At 37.3% G+C, this 20,508-nt stretch overlaps 1 long non-coding RNA gene across 1 annotated transcript; it reads right to left on the bottom strand.

Annotated features, from left to right (window-relative positions):
- Window positions 1–258: 258 nt before the first annotated feature.
- Window positions 259–14,923, bottom strand: LOC108640194. Its single transcript, XR_001920985.1, has 3 exons — window positions 14,763–14,923; window positions 13,586–13,662; window positions 259–313 (listed from the first exon to the last, which is right to left on the bottom strand). It is a non-coding gene; the product is annotated as an uncharacterized LOC108640194 (long non-coding RNA).
- Window positions 14,924–20,508: the final 5,585 nt, after the last annotated feature.

The following is a 20,508-nucleotide window of genomic DNA, read 5'->3' as shown; positions in this document are numbered from 1 at the left end:
TCTCAGCAATGATCAGTTCCTTTGGGCCTGACCTGTGCTGCCATGCATACCTGAAGAACATTAAAGATCATGTTGTGGAGAAATAAGGAAACTGATGTACAAGCTACTAAGTTGTTTGTTTGTTTGGTTTTTTTTAATTCAATAGGCATTCCATATTGGGCAGTTAAAAATCTCTGCAACATAGTTTCCAAACATCTGAGACCCAGTATTAAGCTCTCATACCACATTTTCTCGTAACCATCTCATATACAATCTACTTGTAATCCACAATGGGAGAAGCTCATAGGACTGTAGAGATTAATGCACAGAAAATCTGAAAAGGAAAATATACCTTTAAATAAACAAGAAAATAAGTCAAGCAAAACAAAGAGTACATTCCCCATTGTTTGCCTCTGTCACCTGGATACAACTCTAAAGGCAAGGGATTTTCATGTAAACTGCTAATGAATTTCCTAGGAACCAAGGTTCAACAAAGCTGAAAAGCATCTGTTCAGTTTCAGTGAGACTTGAATACACTGGGTAACCTCTTGAGAACTCTTGATACATCTTTGGTATGGCTAAAAGAGAAGAAAAACAAAACTGAAGGAGTCAGCTAGATGACTAAATATTTTTATGCACCTGGTTTAAAATCCCAAATCCTTGTTGAGTTATGAAAAAGACAATCTGTTAGTTTGACCTGCACTGAACTGAACATTTTCAGAGCTCGTTGATATAAACATTCTCAAGAGTTAATTGGCATCCACATTGCACCAACTCAGTAACTGAGGAATGCTACAACATAGGACAAGTCTCCATTATGTCTCATTTCATACAAGTCCACCATCCATCATTCCACAATGAAATACAAAAAAATTGCACAACTACAGTTGGTAGTACCTACATATTTCCATTCCTAGAGAGGAAAAAATAATGCTTTCTTTAGGCACAGACCACACAAAGAAAAAAGACTGCCAGAAAGTCAGAAAATTGATCAGTGTATGCTCTCAAAGGACCTTGAGCTACTAAGGTTTTTGACAATATAAGAGCAGTCAGGTGCCGAGGCTTTACAGGACTAGTCACATCTTGGATAGGTTCCATTTGGCTCCAAGCAAAAAGATACTAAGACTCGAACATCTGTATGTATGAAAATGAAACAAAGCATTTGTCAATACTGAGAATATATCCAGTATAAAAACTGATTTAATTAATTTCTAAACAAAGAAAGTGTGTGCATAAGCCAGAAGACCAAAGATATATCTGTGCCTTCCTGTTAACAATGCATACCAAGGACCAACTACTTGACCAAAGGAAAAGCCTTTTGTAGATATCATTGTTCCCATCAAAGATCAGACAGACATCATCTTCTTTACATTATAAGATCAATTACTTTGTCAAAGAAAGTCCAAAGCAGCTACACTATATTCTAAATATTTTTCTAGGGGAATTTTATAAGCATAGTGCACTCCACCAACTGTTCCAAAAATGGGAGTCTGTGCCACTTAGTGTGAGATAGATAACATATAATTCTCTAGAACAGGACTACTTTTTGGTTTGTTTGTTTTTTGGGTTTTTTTCATTTGTTTGGTGGTTTTGGGGTGGGTTTTTTTTGTTGTTGTTGTTTTGTTTGGTTTTTTTTTCCTTTTTGACAGAGTAGGACAACAGGAAGTAAACAAAAAAGCTGCTCTATGTGAACTCTCACCCAAAAAGTGTGAGAGCATAATAGCCTTACTTCCTAAATTTAGTTAGAACTGTACTCTGTAATAAAGATGAGGAAGAACAGTGTTAGTTATATTGGTAGATTAGGGTATCATCCTTCATTTTGGACAATCACAGGAAGTCATTTGCTGACATAAGGAGTAATGCTGCAAACAAAATGTCTGTTTGTGTGACATGAACCTGCAATAAAAGATGGGAAAGGCAAATTTCTTCTTCATACCCTTAAGAAGCAACACACCACTAAGCCAGCCATGCCAACATAGTATGGCATGTGCCAATGTTGTTCCAGAGATTCTGAGAGTCAGAACACACAAAAATATCAAGTGACCACTTATGCAGAATTACAATTGAATTGTCCGAAAGTACAGTTAAAAGTAATTGTATTTGTAATCCGAAACCTATCTCTGAAGAAGCCCATCTAAGAAATGTTTGGAAAGATTATTCAGAGCAGAGGGCAATGGTAACAAGATGTTTTTGTTCATTATATTTTGATCATTATTTGATCATAAGTGGGCAATAGAATACTTTAAAGTAATCTGCAATAATCACTCCAACTATAGAAGAACTGACTGAAACAACCTTAATGTCTAACTCTCTGGGTGCAAGACCATACAAAAGACCAAAGAAATAAAGGGAGTAACGCCTCTTTCAGGAAGCACTAGATGAAGATGGCATTTTGGTAGCCAGGCAATAAAAATTTCTATTTGTTCCAGAAATATAAACTTTTTCCTGATTTCTGTGCTGCAGAGGAATGGGTAATACATGTACTAGTTCAACTAGTTTAACTGAAAAAATCTATCAGCCTACCACAACCCTGTAACGTGCTGCATATTCTTCTGAAGTTTAGCTTAGACCAATATGTCCACATTATTTTCATTAAAATATCTATTATGTCTCATTAAAAAATGTGTTTTCACACCCATGCCCAGATTAGCTAGACACATAAATCTAATTTAAATACAGTAAGAATCACTATGTCTACAAAGAATCACCAGAAATCATTTAAAAAAAATGCAGTGTAAAATAATGGAGACAAAGACCCAAAGGGACAGTATGATCTTAAGATACCATTTTTACATTGACGTCTTTTGTATATACAATTTTTTTGTACCTCATCTGTTATGGAAGGGAAGTAAATATGACAGGAAAACATTCCGGTTATTATTATAACAATTACAGGCACACCAAGGATGAGGTCTGACTGAAGCTAGTTGTACACTTTCTCTGTGTGACTTCTGTAGGGAAGTCATACAAGACAAAGCCATTCTACAAACTGGCAAAAATAGAAACACACCTAGTGCTGATATTATTTCGCAACATGTATTTTAATACTATTCTTAACATCCTTAATACATCCACTGACATCTATAAAGGTAATAAATTAAAACCTTTCTCTGTATTTAGTTTTTCTTGGCACTGAGACATATGTACTATATGACACTGAAGTCCCTATAGTGTTAATACTTGTTTCTTGAAGCAAAAGAATTCCTATCAGGAAAAAAAAAATCAACCAACCCACACTACTTTTGATTAGAACAGTTTAATCCTAATCCCTTTTCTCTGATCTTGGCAAAGGATTTTTAGCAAGTAACTATATTTAAATAACTACCCAGAATTAATCCTTTTGGTTGCTCAAGGCATGAAGGGAAAGCAGTCAGAAACAAAGAATTCAGAAACATGTTGCAGCTGTTTCATAGAATTCACTATTTATAATTGAAAAGATTCTTTTATTTTCTTTCCTTTTCTTTTTCTTGCATGTGGTTTGAGGGTAACCTTCAACTGCCTTACTTGTCCTTTTCTTTTCACAATAGCAAAGAACCAAGAGAGAGACAGATAGGTAAAAAACATTTTCAGCATGAAGCTAAGTGTTTCTGACAGTTTCCAGTGTGCAGCACATGGCTATATGTAGAAAGAAGATTCTTTCTTCTATATAGTTTGGGTTGATTTAATAAAACTGGGGGGAAAAACTTCCTATTTTTAGTCTCAGCAGTAATTGGTTGAAAGCATCAAGCTTATTTCTAGTTTTCAAAAGTAGGAATTGCATGTACTCAGAAAGAATTTTGTGTGGAGCAGTAGTTCCTCCAGTCCTACTTTTCTGTCATAACACTTGATGCTTTCCAGATGCAACGGACCAATTTATCTACAGAACCCCATCCAAGGTGTAAGTAAATAATTTTAGACCCATTTCAAGTAGCAAAAATTGAGCCCAAAAGTACATAAGTCTAGATAAAAAGTAATCACGATGTTGCCCAGGACAAAAAATTCATTGTGTGACATACACAAAATGAGAATATTTAAAATATTTTCAGTGTTATCAGTGTTTTTCCACTCTTCTGCTTACTATTTAGACGTAGAAGCTGAAAGGTCCTCCATTCCTGGTACTCAATGCTATTCACATGACTTTTATATCATCCATAAGCCTTCCAGCAAGGAAGTCAAAGAAGTATGATCAGCAAGTGAATAAAGAGTATCCAGGGAAAAATCATGTTCTTCCTGAACCAAGCAATTAACAGGATCTTGCACGGTTAAATGTAAACATTCTGCCAGATCGATTGTCACTGCAGGGAATTTATGAAATTTGTTTCACACGTTGTATAATCTGTGGGTCCCACAAACATGGCAGAGAGAGACCAATGTTTCTAGTAACACACAAGTAAACTCATACCTAAGGTAGGATGTTATGAAAAGTAACAAAAAAAAATATTAGTAATTGTAAATGCAAAGCTGCTAGCTGCTTTGTCTGCTTGCATTATTTAAGAATGTACCATGACTTTCAATCCATTATACTTATAATAAAACCTTGTCTCTCTACAGTTTAAAACGACACTCAGAAATATTTCTCCTCTTTTTCTGCCTTCTGTAACCGTGTGACATTGCTAATGCAGAAGAAAAATAAAATCCAGATACCAAAGTCATGCTTTGTAGTCTATTAAAGCCCAGCTGTCGGCCAGAGTTAAGGAAATGATTGTGCTGTTTGTGCCATTTCTAATTAATAATAACTAAGGATTAATAAAGCAATTTGGAAAAAGAATGTACCAGGTAAGGATTTATAGGTAGATGAAAGTCATTGTATTGTAAATAATCATGGATAAAATTAAATGGAAGCTAAGACATTTATGGTGCAGCAAAAAAATGTTTAACACATTTTTCAAGCTCTGCATCTCTCGGAAGCATATTATTGGAGGCAGAGGTACCAGAATGTCTCAATTTCATCCCTGACAAATAGTCAGCTCAGAGATATCTGCAATGTTTAACAATTCTCTGTGTTGTTGCAAAAAGCATGAAAACTGATCTAATAGCAGGACTTGTCTCTGTTTATTGTTTATTAAGGCCCTTAGAGGCTTCACAGCATGCTGGGAGAGAAATGGTTTAAGCTTTACAGGAGACAGCCCCAGGAGCTGCCCTCAGGAGCTGCACTTGGCCTACTGCAGGAGGTTTATTAGGTCTTCTAGCAGAAAAAATAATAGAGTCCAGTTATGTTGGTCATGAATTTTTCTGCGATAAACAAAGGAAAGAGCAATTCCCCATTTACCTTCGAAGGCAGATCAGCCAGCACAAGTATGAAAATGTTCAGGTCTAAGGAAGTGTGTGCCGCTGTCACCCAGAGCCCATCTCACTCCACAGACCTTCTCCAGGCTGCAGTTTCTTACATCCATACTCTAAACATCCTTAAACCCACTGTTTAGTCCTGGATTACCTGTCCACATGTCTGACATGCAGCATCAGCTCAGCCTGGGTGCCTAAATTAAACTCATCCCACACACATCACTTGTAGATGCCTGTGGCTCCTCTCCAGGGCAGCTTGCAGCTGGGGCTTCACGGGCTGCTTCGCAAACCCTGAGGATGCAGATTGCCCTTTCACAGTGCTGGGCACCCCCAGCAGGCTACAGTGGAGGAGCTGGGGGTGCCCCAAGTAGAGGGGAGGCCTTGAGCTTCCCCAGGCTGCTGGAGGGGAGCAGCTGTGGAGCTGTGAGCGACTGCCCTGGCACGGCAAGCCAATCCCTCAGGTGCAGAGACTGAGGGCTTTGGGGTTGTGGGAGAGCAACATCTTCATGTCAGGCACAGCAGGAGCCTATACTGATGATGAGTACAACACTTTGAGCCCAACCATGGGCACAGTCTGTACTGCGAACAAAGAGCACTTGGTAACATCCTTAGGCCTTGCTCTTAACCTCTCCTCAATCTCAGACTGCAGACAGAGCCCAAGACTGCAGCCCCTGTCACACTCTAGTTTCTTCTCTCCCTCTGAGAGATGGTTCCTGGTTCACCAGAGCTGTTATGGAACAGTTAAGGAGCTAGAACTGTCTTTGTAGTCACTGAAAAACCGTAAACTTTTCCTTGCAGCAATGTGTACTGGTCACAGCCAGTGTAGCATAATAGTGCCCTCAGGAGCCTGACGAGTATATTGTGGCTGGATGAACCCCTCTATTCCTACTCTTACACTGAGGTTTTTATGAGATATTGTTTTCTTTCATGATAAATATTGCCTTAATCATCTATTGCCCTACTGGAAAAAAAAACCAGGTATGTATTTGACGAAAAAAATGCAAAACCAATATACTTTATAGAACAGACTGCATGGCAATATGGAGCTGCCTTCACTCAACACCTTGCTAATCTGTCTGCACCAGGGCCCTAATTTCCTTCTTGATATACAATCCTATACCTTTCACTGGTACATAGATGTTTTACCATAGTGCCTGAGTGCCCAAAAACAGGGTTTACAGGCACCTAAGTGGTTCTCTGCCATCCCTTGGAAATGGGATCATATTCTCCAGTCAGTGAAATTGTTTGTTTTTAAACATCTCATTTTTAAAAAAAATAAATTTAAAAAAAAATTAGAAATAAAAATTCTAAAAGCACACAGATTCTGATTTACTGACTGCCAAAGAGTTATGGAACATTTAGTCCTTGGAACAGTGAGTCCTAGTTTCTTCTGTGGTTTATTTATATTTTTATATACATACGCAAACACACACATATGCACAGAATAATAGAGCCTTGTGGCTAGGAGACTGCACAGTTCCAGTTTGAATAATGAAAAGGTAATGCTTCAGGAAGGATTAGCAGAAGAGTTCAGATTGGCCTTATCAATATCTATTCATATGTCCACTGTATAGAAGTGGGACAGAAGTATTCATCATTACAAGTGTTAAGTTTCTGGAATTATTTTCACAAGGAAGAGAAGTTTTATGTAATTTAAAGGTGAATCTTTACACATATGATAAATCTTAACCATGCATTGATAGTAAAGAGCAGTAATAAATCTGCAAAGAATAAATATTTTTATTTTTTTGTTAACCTTGAAACCTACATTAAGGAAACACATTGTTGTTTAGGTTACTCCATTTTTCAGGGACAGTTGTAATTGTGCTACGGTGATTTTTGCCTTTTTCTTTTTCCTTGATCTCCCTGTTTACAAAATAAATGCTCAGACTGTCAGCTGCTTACATTAATTCTTTACAGGACAACAGGATAAGAATCAAAGCAAACAGTTTCTTTCTTTGATTAGACATACACCAAACACAGCTGTAGTTCTACCTTTTGATTATCTCCCTGCTTCAATTTCATTTGGAGGATAACTTGTGTTAAAAACAGAATAGATCGCTTTGCTAGATGATACACATTATGAATACATTTTTGTCTTTTAGAAATAGTTACTGATTCTTAGCATAAAATTACCCAAATATCGAATATAGGATTAAAAGATAGGTTGGAGGGGAATAGTGTGGTCAGTTTAAGTAAGACTGATATTTGTCTTAGTAAATTTCTTATCCTCTATGCCATCTTAAATATATTTTAAAATGTAGGTCAAACAAACTCTTTCTTAATCTGTATGTATCAGTTCACAGAATCTCAGAACTGCAGAGTCACAGAATGGCTGAGGTTAGAAGGGACCTCTGGAGATCATCTTATCTAACACCACTGCTTAAGCAGGGCACATAGACTGTGTTTGGACACCTTTTGAATATTTCCAAGAATGGGGATATTCATTTTCTCAGAGCAACTTGTCCCTGTGCCCAGTAACTCTGGCAGAACTTGCAGGTTAGCTTTGAATATTAACCAAATTTCTGGGGTCCCTCCTCCCTTGAGGGCCTTATCCCATTGTGGTGGGGGGAAACAGTTTTTCCCCCTGCAGTTATAAAATGGTAAAACCCCAAGGGGTGGTGACCCTTGAAGTTTTGAAGTTTTACCCAATGAGCGCTTCTGCAAAATATAAACATATCACACTTAGAACGGAAGAAAAGGGTAGTTGTAGTTTGGTGGTAGAAGTGGTAGCCATGTTCTGAGGCCACGAGGAAGGGGCTCCCTCAGCCCCTTGGGGCCTCTGGGGCCCCCCCAGCCCCGGCAGCGGGGGGCTGCAGGGACTTGGAACAGCATAAGGCTGGGCTAAGTACCTGTAGCTGAAAGCCAAAGAAGTTTTCTCCACCGTGAGTGAGCAGAGACAGAGCAGCAGCAGCGTCCAGAGATTGTGGCTAAGAGCCAGCAGAAGATAAGCAGCAGAAACAGCATGCAGCTGAACAAGGAAGACACAGAGTTGTCTGAGAGAGCTAAGAGAGAGAGAGAGAGAGAGAGCAGCAGAGAGAGAGGAAGTTAGGGTAAGAACTGAAATAAAACCCCCAAACTCCTTTTGTGACCTTTCCTAAGTGGAAAGGATGGACTCCTACTGAATGGAAGTCCTAAAACTGCAGCAGCACTGCAGAGAGGAGCTAAAAAGCTCAGAGAAAGAATGCAGAGGGGGTGACCTTGCCCCTCCCCACCCCCCCGGTTCTTGAGACAGAGCACAGAGCTCCGTAGGGAACTTGAATCCCCTGAAGATAAGGACCGTCAGGAAGACCCCTGCACTTCGTTATATGATGTGGTGATAGTGCCCTTTGTCCTGGGAAATGCAGCCCACGGAGGAAGACCCTCGTTTGAAGACAAGTGGCCGAGGGGCTTGGATACCCTTCATGTGTGCTGGCAGAGATCCAGCTGCTGCATGAGAAGAAGAGTGAAACAGATAGACCTGCTGCCCTAGAGACATTGCTGCTCTGAGAGTGAAAAGGATCTTTCCTTTTCACTCCCTCCTGGATTTTATTTGGAGGGGAAAAGAGATTTGATCCATTGTAAATACTTTTATGTCATGCAGAGATAGCTAAGATTGTATAAAATGTATTGTAGTATTTATTTGTACAGTCACTGTAATATGTATTCCCTTTCCCCCATTTTGAGTCTTGTGTGGTTGTCTGGAAAAAAACCATGTCACATTGGGTTGAGATGTGGGAGGGGGCTTAGACTAGGGAATTAGATTTTGGGACTCTCAAACCATGACACCCATGAAACTCTTCCAAATAGATCCTTAAAAAGGCCAAAGTCTGTTCTCTGAAGTCTAGGGTTGTGAAATTGCTTTTTGCTCTACTCTGTCTTCCCAGAATCCCAAAGTCCAACATTGCGTGGTCACTGCAACCAAGGCTGCCTCCAACCTTTGCAATTCCAATAAGCCCTTGTCTGTAAGCATGAGATCCAGCAGAGCATTTCAGCTCATTGGCTGCTTTGTCACTTGGGTCAAGAAGTTGTCATTGATTCTCTCCAGGAGCATCCTTGATTGCTTATGCCCTTCTGTGTTGTTCCTTCAGCAGATACCAGGGTGGCTGAGGTTCCCCAAGAGGTCCAGTGGCCTTGGCCACTTATTCTTCCTGATCAGGTGGCCTTAGCAGACACAATGTGCATATTGATTTGTTCTTTAACCCTTACTCATAAGCTTTCAGACAGCTCACCATCGATCCCAAGGCAGAACTCCAAGCATTCCAGCTGTTCTCTCACAAAAAGGCCAGCTTCCTCTCACCTTCCTGGCCAGTTTCTCCTGAAAAACCTGTATCCCTTGACTGCAGCTCACTAGTCATGGGAGACATCCCACTAAGCCTCTGTGATTCAAACAGGACTGTAGCCCTACAACTGCACACAGATCTCCTCATGTTTATTCCCCATGCTGTGTGCATTAGCGTACAGGTACTTCAGAGAGGCACCTCAGTATGCTGATTTCTCAGAGAAGGTTGGGAGAGTGATGGTGTTTGCCCTAGAATAGGCACTTTTTTGCTTAAATGAAAATGCAGGAGATGGTCCTGCTTAAGCTTTGACTTGATGATTTTGTGTTTACCTCATTCTGGGTCCTTTGCTTGTCAGTCCAGTCCCTAACCCCCTTCCAGGTCTGCTGCTAACCCAGTAGACTTGGTTATCCCACTCTTATATTAAGAGAAACAAATTTGAAAATTATGTGCACAGAGCAGTTAGAACTATCTGGATTTTGTGTTTATTAGCTCATTTTACTATTTATTTGTAATTTAACTAATTCTAATGCAAAATGTACTTGTCTGTACAGAGTGACTTTTAAAAGCAGATACTATCATTATTTCAGCCTAATCTTGTTTCATAAAACACCAAGAAAACACAAATGATAATAAGAGAAGCATCGTTAGCCAGTCACTTCTTTTACAAAACAAAATCTTGGACCAGATGTTCAGCTGGGCAAAACAGAGAAACTATGTCATTTATTTTATCTGGGTATGTACTCATGGATAGCAGTACAGTTCCACAAATTTACATTAGCCCAAAAATCTGATTTTCCTACTCCTTTCACCCTAAGATTCCCATTGTTTTTTTCTCTCTGGGTATAGACTATTTAGACAAATTTTTTGCCAGCCCTCTAAAGAGGGAACAAAGTCAGGTGCTGATAGAATAATACCTCACACAAGAAAATGAAGAGAGATGTATGCAGTTTGCTCCATTAGGAAAATACACAGTTTCCAGCTTTGGTATGATTCTCCAATCAACAGTAATAGGCAAAGTAGTAAGGGTCTCCCATTCAGTAAGAGCTCATGGTAACTTCAGGTCAGGACTCAGGCAAACAGAATTCAGAATTTAAAACAGAAAATGTATAAGAGGGTTGTCATTTTGCTATTCCAGAAGGGCTCTACCCACATTTGTTACAAGCGTGCTGGTGGTTAAAAAGGCCAATACAAGATAGTAATTATGAGATTTGTAATTACCAGTAGACTGATTCCACTACCTGAAAGGCGTCTGAAAGAAAGCTGTAGCAAGGTATTTCCACAAGGGCATGTAGTGATGGGATAAAGGGTAATGGCTTTAACCTGAAAGAGGTCAAGGTTACATTAGAAAATTAGGAGGAAATTCTTTACTGTGAGGATGGTAAGGTGCTGGAACAGGTTACCCAGAGAAGTTGTGGATGCCCCAGCCCTAGAAACATTCAAGACCACGTTGGATGGAGCTTTGAGCAATCTGCTCTAGTGGAAGGCTCCCTGCCCATAACAAGCAGACTTGGAACTGGATATCTTTAAAATCTTTTCAACACAAATCATCCTATCATTCTGATTCTGTGAATTCCACATGTGTCTATTGCTAACTCTTGTGATGAGAAAACATTACATTTGGAATAGGAAAGTAAACGGAACATTATAAAGCCAGGAATATTTTTTTCATACTTATTTCATTCTTCAGTTGTCAGAGTTTTATCATCAGTGTATTAAACAGAAATACTAGGCAACGTAGAAAAGCACCATTTCTTCAAGAATGTCACCTGAATCACAAATGATACTACAACAAGCCAATTGTTTTAGCTATAGAGAAGACTTTTTGGTAAAGAGTAAAGGAGGAAGTCAAATACAAACTACATTTTTCTGTAAGAGAACCAGTTTCTACTAATACATAGGTAAATAAGGAGCGCATAATGAACTTTCTTCATGGGGGATTTTTAAAATGTCATTACAGTTGTTAATTGCTATGAACTTGCACTTCATGCACTTCAGTGTAAAGAAGGTGAAGTACTGTTTGCTACAAGACACAGGGGAACAGGGAACAGAAATTAGGAATTTGGACCTTAACAACCTGTGCTTGAGGAAAAGTATAAAATTAGGTTTTCATGATCTTTCCAATCTTGCTTACATTCAAAGTATTCAACTCATCTGAGAAACAACTCTGGGATTCATTGAAATGTTTATTTGTATAAGGTCTACTTCATGTGACCAAAGGAATTAAAATCATCTTCATGATTTGCCAAGTACATGAGGCCCTGGGTAATTTTCTTTGTTGCTAAATATAACATAACTCCATAAATTCTTTAACATCGTGCTGTTATACTAGAAGTGGGTTACCAAAAAAATTAATCCTTCCAGGTATTTCATGGCTTGTCTATGGCATGTAGGATGCTTTCAAGGTAAGCATTTTTCTGATAAAGCATTAACAGTAAGATCTGTGCTAAATTTATGCTGTTGGCTCAATTTCCAAAAAGGTTTATTTTACAAAAAACTAGAACTCAAGTGCTACTGTTCTACAACACTTCTCTAACATTAATGTGGGTCACTGACATGATACAGAAAACTATGATTTCATGTCAGCAGGGTTAAAATTTCAGACTTGAATAAAATGTTTCAGTCAGAGGGGATAATACTGTCAATGAACAAAAAGACATTTTCATTTATCTTATCTGACGGCAGAAAATATACAGAATAAGAAAGTACCACAGGAGCACTTGCTAGCACCATTACAACTAAAGAGGACTTTCACACCTGGGAATGCTTTAAGTATTGTACTTCTTACATGGATTCATTTCCCTTGCAATTACCTTTAAGGTGTTCTATCATTTTGGCTGCTTCCAGTAGCTATTCAACTAATGCATGCCCTCTGCCTCTCTCAGTCTACCTTTCGCTTACATTAAAATATGTGATTTAGTTGCATCAGAACATTACTTGATGTACTCTGGTGTCAGAATTAAGCCTTTGTTCTATACAAAAAAAGGAGCACATAAATAAAAAATACTTGAACAGGTTTTCCATTCTGAAAAATTAAAAAAATGGTTGATAGCATAGAAACAAATCAGATTTATAGGTATGAGATCTATACCTGGTAAAATGTACAATATTTTTAATCTTTGCTCAGTGAAATTGTTCCCAACTAAATCTTTGTATATTCAAACTTACCACCAAAATGACAATATTTTTTTTTTCTGTACTATCCCTGGCACAGCCTGATAGCAAATTTTACGGATTGCTCTATTGCTTCCAATTAAGTGTTGATATAAAGCTCAATCTTCTACTCTGTTACTCCTTATTTGCAGTCATAGATTCACAATCATTTAATGAAAAAAAAAAACTATGAAGAGGAGAATTAGATAGTAAAAATGCTGGTAAAAATTAGGAACTCAAACCTTAAATTGTGTTTATGTTTTCCTATTTAAAATGTGGACAGAAGAGTTTCCTGGAGTCCACGTCTAGGAGTGGTATTTTGGTCTCCTCTCACATGTGTATTTCACTGTATGTTATTTCATCTAAATCAATTTATTTAGGTACACTCCTACCCCTAATCAGAAAGTTATCATGAGCTGCTGAAAATACTAATACCACTGCTAACCCAAACCTTCACAAATCATATACAAGTTGGCTTAAAATCTGCTAGGTTTAAAAAGTATCATGTGTGGACTGATTTTTTTTTCATTTGTTGTTGGGTTTTGAGAATTAGTATAAATTTTCATAATTTATTTTTATACTGTCAGTTTGTATTTGCTGTGCTTACCATGCCCTCTCCCACCAGATTAACCGTTCTTGGATTATATACAGACACTGAATCCACTAAAGGAGAGGAACTGCCTACTAAGACTAAGTATTCTACATTCCCAGGTTTTACAGAAGAGATCAGTCCAATTTGCTTTACTGCCTTAGGAATGAGCTTAGATTTAAACTTGACCTTCTGAAAATCTACAGTGATGATAATACTAATACCAGGATTGATGATGTGGGTGATGATGGAAGGCAAAAGTCACTTTGTCTCTTTTTTACAGAGAGATGACAATGGCAGGTACGTAAGTTTTCGTGACCAAATTGGAATCTGATGTACGCACCCTTTTTGTAATACTCCTTATATGTAGTAATCCATCACTCATGGAAAGGCATGTTCTTGCAGGAGGGAGAAGAAAAGCTACAAAAATAGGTAAAAGGCAAGTTTTCAACAGGACAGATTTTTTGCTGTTAAATTCTTGATACTGCCATCACCTACACTCAGAGCTGTGTCTGTGGAGCTGTCAGAGTACGACTGAAAGAGATATACAATTCAATACAAATTCATTTTTGATACCTATAGTAGGTTGCAGAAAATGTTGGGAATGTCTAATTAACAAATCTATCTGATAGTTAACAGTGCCACCATTAAATGTTTTGTACAAATGAAAAAATTCAGACTTAATTGCAGCAAGCTCAGGTATGAGTGTCAGTGAAGCCATTCAAGCCTGGCTTTTAGCCATGGTAATTCGGGATTCAGCTGCTGGGTAACTACAGGTAACCTCTTTTGTCAACTCCACTGCAAATTCACTGGTGAAGGGAAAAATGCTGTCAAGCAATATTAGAACCAACTCTTGAAAAATTAGAACATTTCCTTGTGAAATGTTCTCAATTCAGCTGTTCTTAACTTTCTACTAATTAGAATGTTACAAAATTGAAAATAATTAATTTCAAGAAAGAGTTCTCATTAACTTCAGATGACCAGGTCTTTTCTAAAGGCCCATGAACGATATGCAGTATTAACAACTTAACAATTTGTAAAAAAATACACCTCCAAGGTTAGTTCTGTATGGTGATTTTTACTGTATTTGAGTCACACTTTAACAAATTGTTATTTTGTGAAAAAAGTCTTTAGCACATCCCAAAGAGCAGGTAAGAGACATGCTCTAGCTGTTCTGACAAGTTTATTTATTCATGAATTCCTGAGTCGCATTCAAAGATAAACCCCAATTCCCTGAAATATGTAATTTAAAAGCTAACATGAGATCCATAGTAAGTGAGGAAAGACCAGTCTGAACAACAAAGAGATAGAGTGTAAACCTAATGGCATTTAATGCAGCATAAATACTCAGATATTTTAAGACAGATATACTATCTTTTGTACCTATTATAAAGTATATACCTGGAGAAGCTAAAGGGAAACAGTGCAATCAGTGCTAAACAACAATATAAATTCTGGAGAGTTTGCACCAGCTAAACTATGGTCATTCCTTCCATAGCATCTTAATTTTCATGACTTACCTCACATAACATCATCATCTTTTAGATTAGCGTCATATGGCAATCTACTAATCATTTCTATACTCAATCATATTGAATAGTTATAATCAAGCTATCTATCAAAAGTGGATTAATTGAAGACATTTGATCCTTTGCTCTGAAAGGAAACTGAAGGAAACAGTCAAGGTAATTCCATGTTCGTTCTGGTAGAAATACTACAGGCAAAAAATAAGAAGCTGTTGAATGCTCTGATCCACAGTAGAGGGAAACAATTTCTATCTTTGCGATTGCCATTTTTTCAGCAAAAACATGAGGTAGATTGTAAACTTTTAACCATTTTTATAACTTAAAAAAAATCAAGATTCTGAAAAATGCATCCTTTTCCACCTCTGCTCTTCTCAGATGGATATGTCCTCTGCCTTGGATCACCAGGGACAGTTATAAGGTCTTGGGGCCTTGGCCACAGAACAAGCTTTCTGATTGCTTTGAACACACTCTGCATGGCACCACAGCCTCTGTCACCCTGTAACTGCTTGTGCCACACTCAACTGTGCTGGCAGCATTTGGCAAATGGTGGAAGTGAGATAGAAGCTGTGGGACTGCGAGGTAGTAGCCCTGTCTGACTACTCTTCCTACTTAAGATTTCTACACTTCTTGGGTAAGACTGATTTTTCTTATACAAAACCTGCTCTCAGATGGTGACACTGACCATTGACTATGCAATGGTAGTCTAAATAAAGTTTCAGGAATCTGAACAATTAATGGATGGGCTAATTAGAGTCTACTCATTTGTGACACAACCAATAAGTGGTTCATAGATAGCTAGTAGAAATAAATGGATTTCTAAAGGGCTAATATTGTGTTTAGCAGAAGAGCAAACAACCAGAGAAAAAACTCAAGAGCATATAATTACAACTGTCATACCGACAAAATACAAGAGTAAACAAAAATTGAGATCAGATAGGTTTGCAATAAGTGTTGAACTAATCACAGCACAAAGTAAAGGTACAAGAGGTTCAGAGTTGTTTATTCAATAAAATTTCGTCTGATGTACTTGAAAGCATAAACACAGAGATTAGTTGTAATGTACTCCAGTGCAGCTGTGCAGAGCCAGTCTCACTTTGCCACAGCCCCAGTACACATCACCAAGCCATATTGAACTCCAAAATTTAGTGTACTGCTGAGTCTGCAGAGTGATTCGTCAGCACTTTTTTTAAACTTTCTTCTTCCACAATTGTGCAAATTCGAAGTGCTCAAGACCTTCACTCATGTTTCTCCTTTACATCTTTCTTCTCAGAACTATATTCTCATATATTTTATTCTTCATATTTTCATGTATATTCTGCTCCACTAAATTTCCTTCCAGCATGCTCTTGTACTGCAGCCACTTGTCATTTTAAAGAACAAGATTTCCTTTCTTCTCTTACCTTACCTCTTAAAGCTTCCAAATGATCCTGATAAGGGTGGTTTCCCTAAAGGTTGTGTCAAATAGCCTCCAATTTAATTAGTACAGCAGAAGCCTTGTATTTGGGAATTTGTTTGTTCATGTTCTTTCCGATGTTAAGGTTTTCCTTAGCAATAGTCTTGTGTCAGTCTTTGTATCACTTTTACAAGTAATAATTCCCTATAGAAAATGACTGAGTAACTGTGCCTACTCATGGCTGTAGCAGAGGTGAGGCCAGACCTCTGTCTGACAGAATGGCATAAGTGTTTTCTTTCAACACTTCAGTACATAAGGGTCAGATATCTTGAGATCTGAAGGAGCACAGCATATTTGTTCCTTGTACTGCTGTATGCAAGGTAGAAAATTTGTATCCTTAATCCTCCAGTCTTATAAAAATACTTTTATTCCTTCTTTATCTGTCAAGTTTTTCAATATTTTTACTTACTTCCATTTTGATATGACAATAAGAGACAATATATTATAAGTTTCAGCCCTCGATTTTTTCAGCAGGCTTAACCTTAAATGCAGCTTAGGGACTAAATCTTCACTTTAGAGAGAGCAGAAGGATAAGCACTAATAACATATAGAAGATGTTGGTTCTCTTTACAAGGGCTCAAGTCAGTGGCTTCTGCCAAGTGAAGGAAGAAGTTTGATCCATTCCATTCATTTTATACTTACTGATTGAATTAATTTGTTAGTCCTACAATATGGTGGTAGATTTTCCATTTTCAGGACAAGTACTTGCAGTAAGTGTGCTCTTCATTTAGTAAAATGGATCATTAACAATTGATGCAAAGTGGCATAATAGATATTGCTGTTTTTCTTCTGCATCTAGTGTTGGGTTCAACTGGGGATTAAATTGCCTCATATCCCACACATTAATAATTTCTGAGGTTGACATTTATGAGCGTACTATGAAGGATATTTGAGGCTTTCAGATGAATGTCATTTCAGAGATTGTGGATTAGATGTTTACAAATTATTGTATGTACAGATATCAAACCTTTATTGGCAAACAAGAATAAGGTATATATAATGCATATGTAGTGTATATATAATATGTCTATAATATCAGTTAGGGTAAGTTTTCAGCAATAAAAAAATATTTCTATGCTCTCAAGTGTAAATTCACATTAGTCAAAAATATTATCTACTACTTAGTTTAATATTTTTAAAAACCACAAGCAATCCCAGTTTCTTCCTGCAGAGGGAATACAGTTCTGCTTTCGTAACGTAATGGAAAGTACTGATGCATTCCAACAAAGGCATAATTCTTTCTTTTGGTTATTATAATCAACTTCCATAAATAGAGCAAAGCACTAAGATCAGAGTATAATACATGAATTCTGAAGTAGCTGAGATGGACCTGATTATGTTTAAAGAGATATTAACAAGTAAAAAAGAATTGCCTGTAAAACTATTTCTTCATGCTGTAAGGCTGTGTGTTCCACTGAGTAACTGTGCAGTTTCTGCTGACATTCACAATGTTATGTATTCATGTTGGAGACTTTGGGTGAAGTATTGCCCTTTCTGCTACTACTTCAGTGGACCACAATTTGAAATTCAGTTTGTTCTACATTCCTTTTCCACTTTCTCTGTCATCTGGCATTGGCCTGCTCCTTGTGTCTGTCAAGCAGCTCTGTAGCCTGGTACATTTACTTTTCCTTCCAGCATTGCTGGTTTAGCTATTCAGCAAAAGAACTTCTAATTCCAGAACAGGTCAGGTACAGGTAAGTGACTTAGCTGTAATCACGCCTGTGCATATACTGGAATCAAGATTGAACCTCCTGAGTACTCAGAAACCCAGCTATACATTGCAAAACTTGCACGGAAGCTGAGCTGCCATATATTCATTTTCTATGCTTAAACAAACTAGATTAGAACTGCCTCTGGTGTAACATTCCTGCTGGTAGACTGTACACCTGTTTGATGGCAGTCGGGCAGTTCCTGCTCTCTTTAAACAGGAATTCTCTAGCTCACTGTAAATGATATAATATTTTTTCATCACTATTTTCTCTCTTTTTCCTTCTGGTTGTTTAACTCAGGAATCACAACATTAAAGCTGTCCGAAGATACTCTATATGAAGAGTTGCACTACATTACTCCAGACATTTGACCTCGAAGCAAATCTTATCATTTCAATATATTCATGTAAAGCAGAAACAGGGAAAAAGCTCTGAATGTGGTCAGTAAATTATACGTATAAAGTGAGATTAATATCAATCACATCTCATGAAAGAGAGGAGGACACCTGAGATTTTAAGAGACTGTTCATAAAAAACAACCCAGCTAAAATAGTAGTTTTTTAACACCCTCCAAGTGACAAATTGACCAGATGTTGTGTAAAAAAGGAAAAGCAGGAACTGAAAAATGCCAGAGAAAAATATGCTTTCAATTCCATGCTTAGTACACCTAAGGTATGCTCTTACTGCTATAACTTAAGAGGTAGAACCAAAATTCCTATGAAGATGAGCATAGCTATAGAGGAGGGAAACCTCAAATGGACCTCATTAGAACAATTTTTTAAGGTTTTTAGAAACTAACAGTGTCATCTTGAAATTATTCTACTATTATGGGCAGCCAATTTAGAGAATGCTGGCAGGGGGTTGTGATAGCAGAGTTGCTCAGACAAAGAAATAAACATGTTTCTGCATTCCAAGAATCTGCAGGGAAGAGAAAAGCCTGCATAAGCTATTAGAGAATTACAGTAAACAGGCCTTTTGATCACAAGGGCACATATTACTGTTGCAAGGTTAACCATCACAGAAATAGTCAAGGTGTTTTGTTTTTTTTTTTAAATAGGGTGGAAATGCTATTTTTTTCTACTAGAATTGATACATTGTTATCCATGAGAGGAGTTTGTTTCTAAACAATGGAGAGGGCTTCCACGGTTTAGAGTTTTTCCCCCCCCCCAAAAAAATGAATTGCCGTTTTTGCTAACTAAATTAAAAGGAAGAAATTACAAATTTCATGGCTTGCCCAGTCACTCAAAGTCTAAACTCAGTGGCTCTATGGGCACAACCTGTTTGGTGCAGAGTACTTTCAATACCACATTTTTCCTGTTGTAGCTGATCTCATGTATGACTCATTATGAATAGATAATTCTGTCAACAGTAATAAAATTTCATTATGTGTGTAGTCAGTGTTTTTTTACAGTGTTTGAAGTTATGTGAAGGTTCAAGCTTTTAGTTTCTTTGAGAAACAAATAATATAAAATTTCCATGTCTCATGGCTACAGGGAAGAACTTCACAATCTAAAGATTCAAAAAACAGATCATAAATACTAAAAACAAACAAACAAACAAACTGTGGATTTTTACCTATTCTTATTTTTTTTTAGAGCTTGGGATTTGACTATGCTGTTAATGCGTCAACACAGAAAAGTTTGCAATCACTTTCCAAAAGGTACCAACAGGAAACAGAAGCCCAGACAGTTTGACTTCTTCAAGTTTTCACAGAAAGTTGTAGTCTGACCCTAAATCTGAATCTTCCAGAGCACAAACCAATCACTTATTCACAAGACCATCTTTATGATTTCAGTAATGTTTACTTAAAAAGAAAATTAATAAAAATAACAGTGTGTTATTAAAGCTTCTGGGAATGTTTATTTTACCTTAAAAATATTTACAGTTACATATGCAGTGAAATAAAGAGTCAATAATAAGATGTTAATCCCCAAGCTTAGCAAGGGTAATTTAGAAAAGTTCATATAGAGTATACTTAGTAACATTTCCCAAGATTTTATTTAATTTTAAAATCTGAATTACTTATCTTCATTCACCCCCAAACTGAAACAAAGCGCTTCCAGTTTTTGAGCTTACTCTGTTCAGAAGGCAGATAGAAAACGGATCATATTAAAACAAAGTTTGATTATTTTTTTTATTTCAGTGAGCTTTGCACTGCTAACATATACATTTGAAACACATGAGGGCACTTAGAAGAAAATCAGTGTATAGAGCATGGCATGCAGATGTACTCTTTAATATTACTTACAAAAACCAAAATGAAGTGTAGCAGGAGGTGGAGAAACTTGTAGAGATTATGTAAAGGTATTGAAAGTCTCTATATTCATGAACATTTTCTAAGCCCTTTTTTAATATTTCCCATCTGAATATCTTCACAAGGAATTGTCTTTCCTTGGTTACTGCTACCACAGCTCCTACTGTGGGTAAAGTGGTGAAAGGTATATTACATACAGGGAGTATAGAAAGGGCTGAGTTCAAGAATAAAAAGAGGTTTACATATCATGTACTCAGGATTTATAGCACAATTGTCTTTTCAAGAGAGGGTCACTTTGCAATACAATAATTGTTTCATTCATTT

This window comes from Manacus vitellinus, unplaced genomic scaffold (assembly GCF_001715985.3).
Source record: "Manacus vitellinus isolate BGI_N305 unplaced genomic scaffold, ASM171598v3 scaffold_3_pilon, whole genome shotgun sequence".
NCBI lineage: Eukaryota > Metazoa > Chordata > Aves > Passeriformes > Pipridae > Manacus > Manacus vitellinus.
The sequence above is the reverse complement of the archived record's forward strand: the minus strand, read 5'-3'. Positions and strand labels throughout refer to the sequence as shown.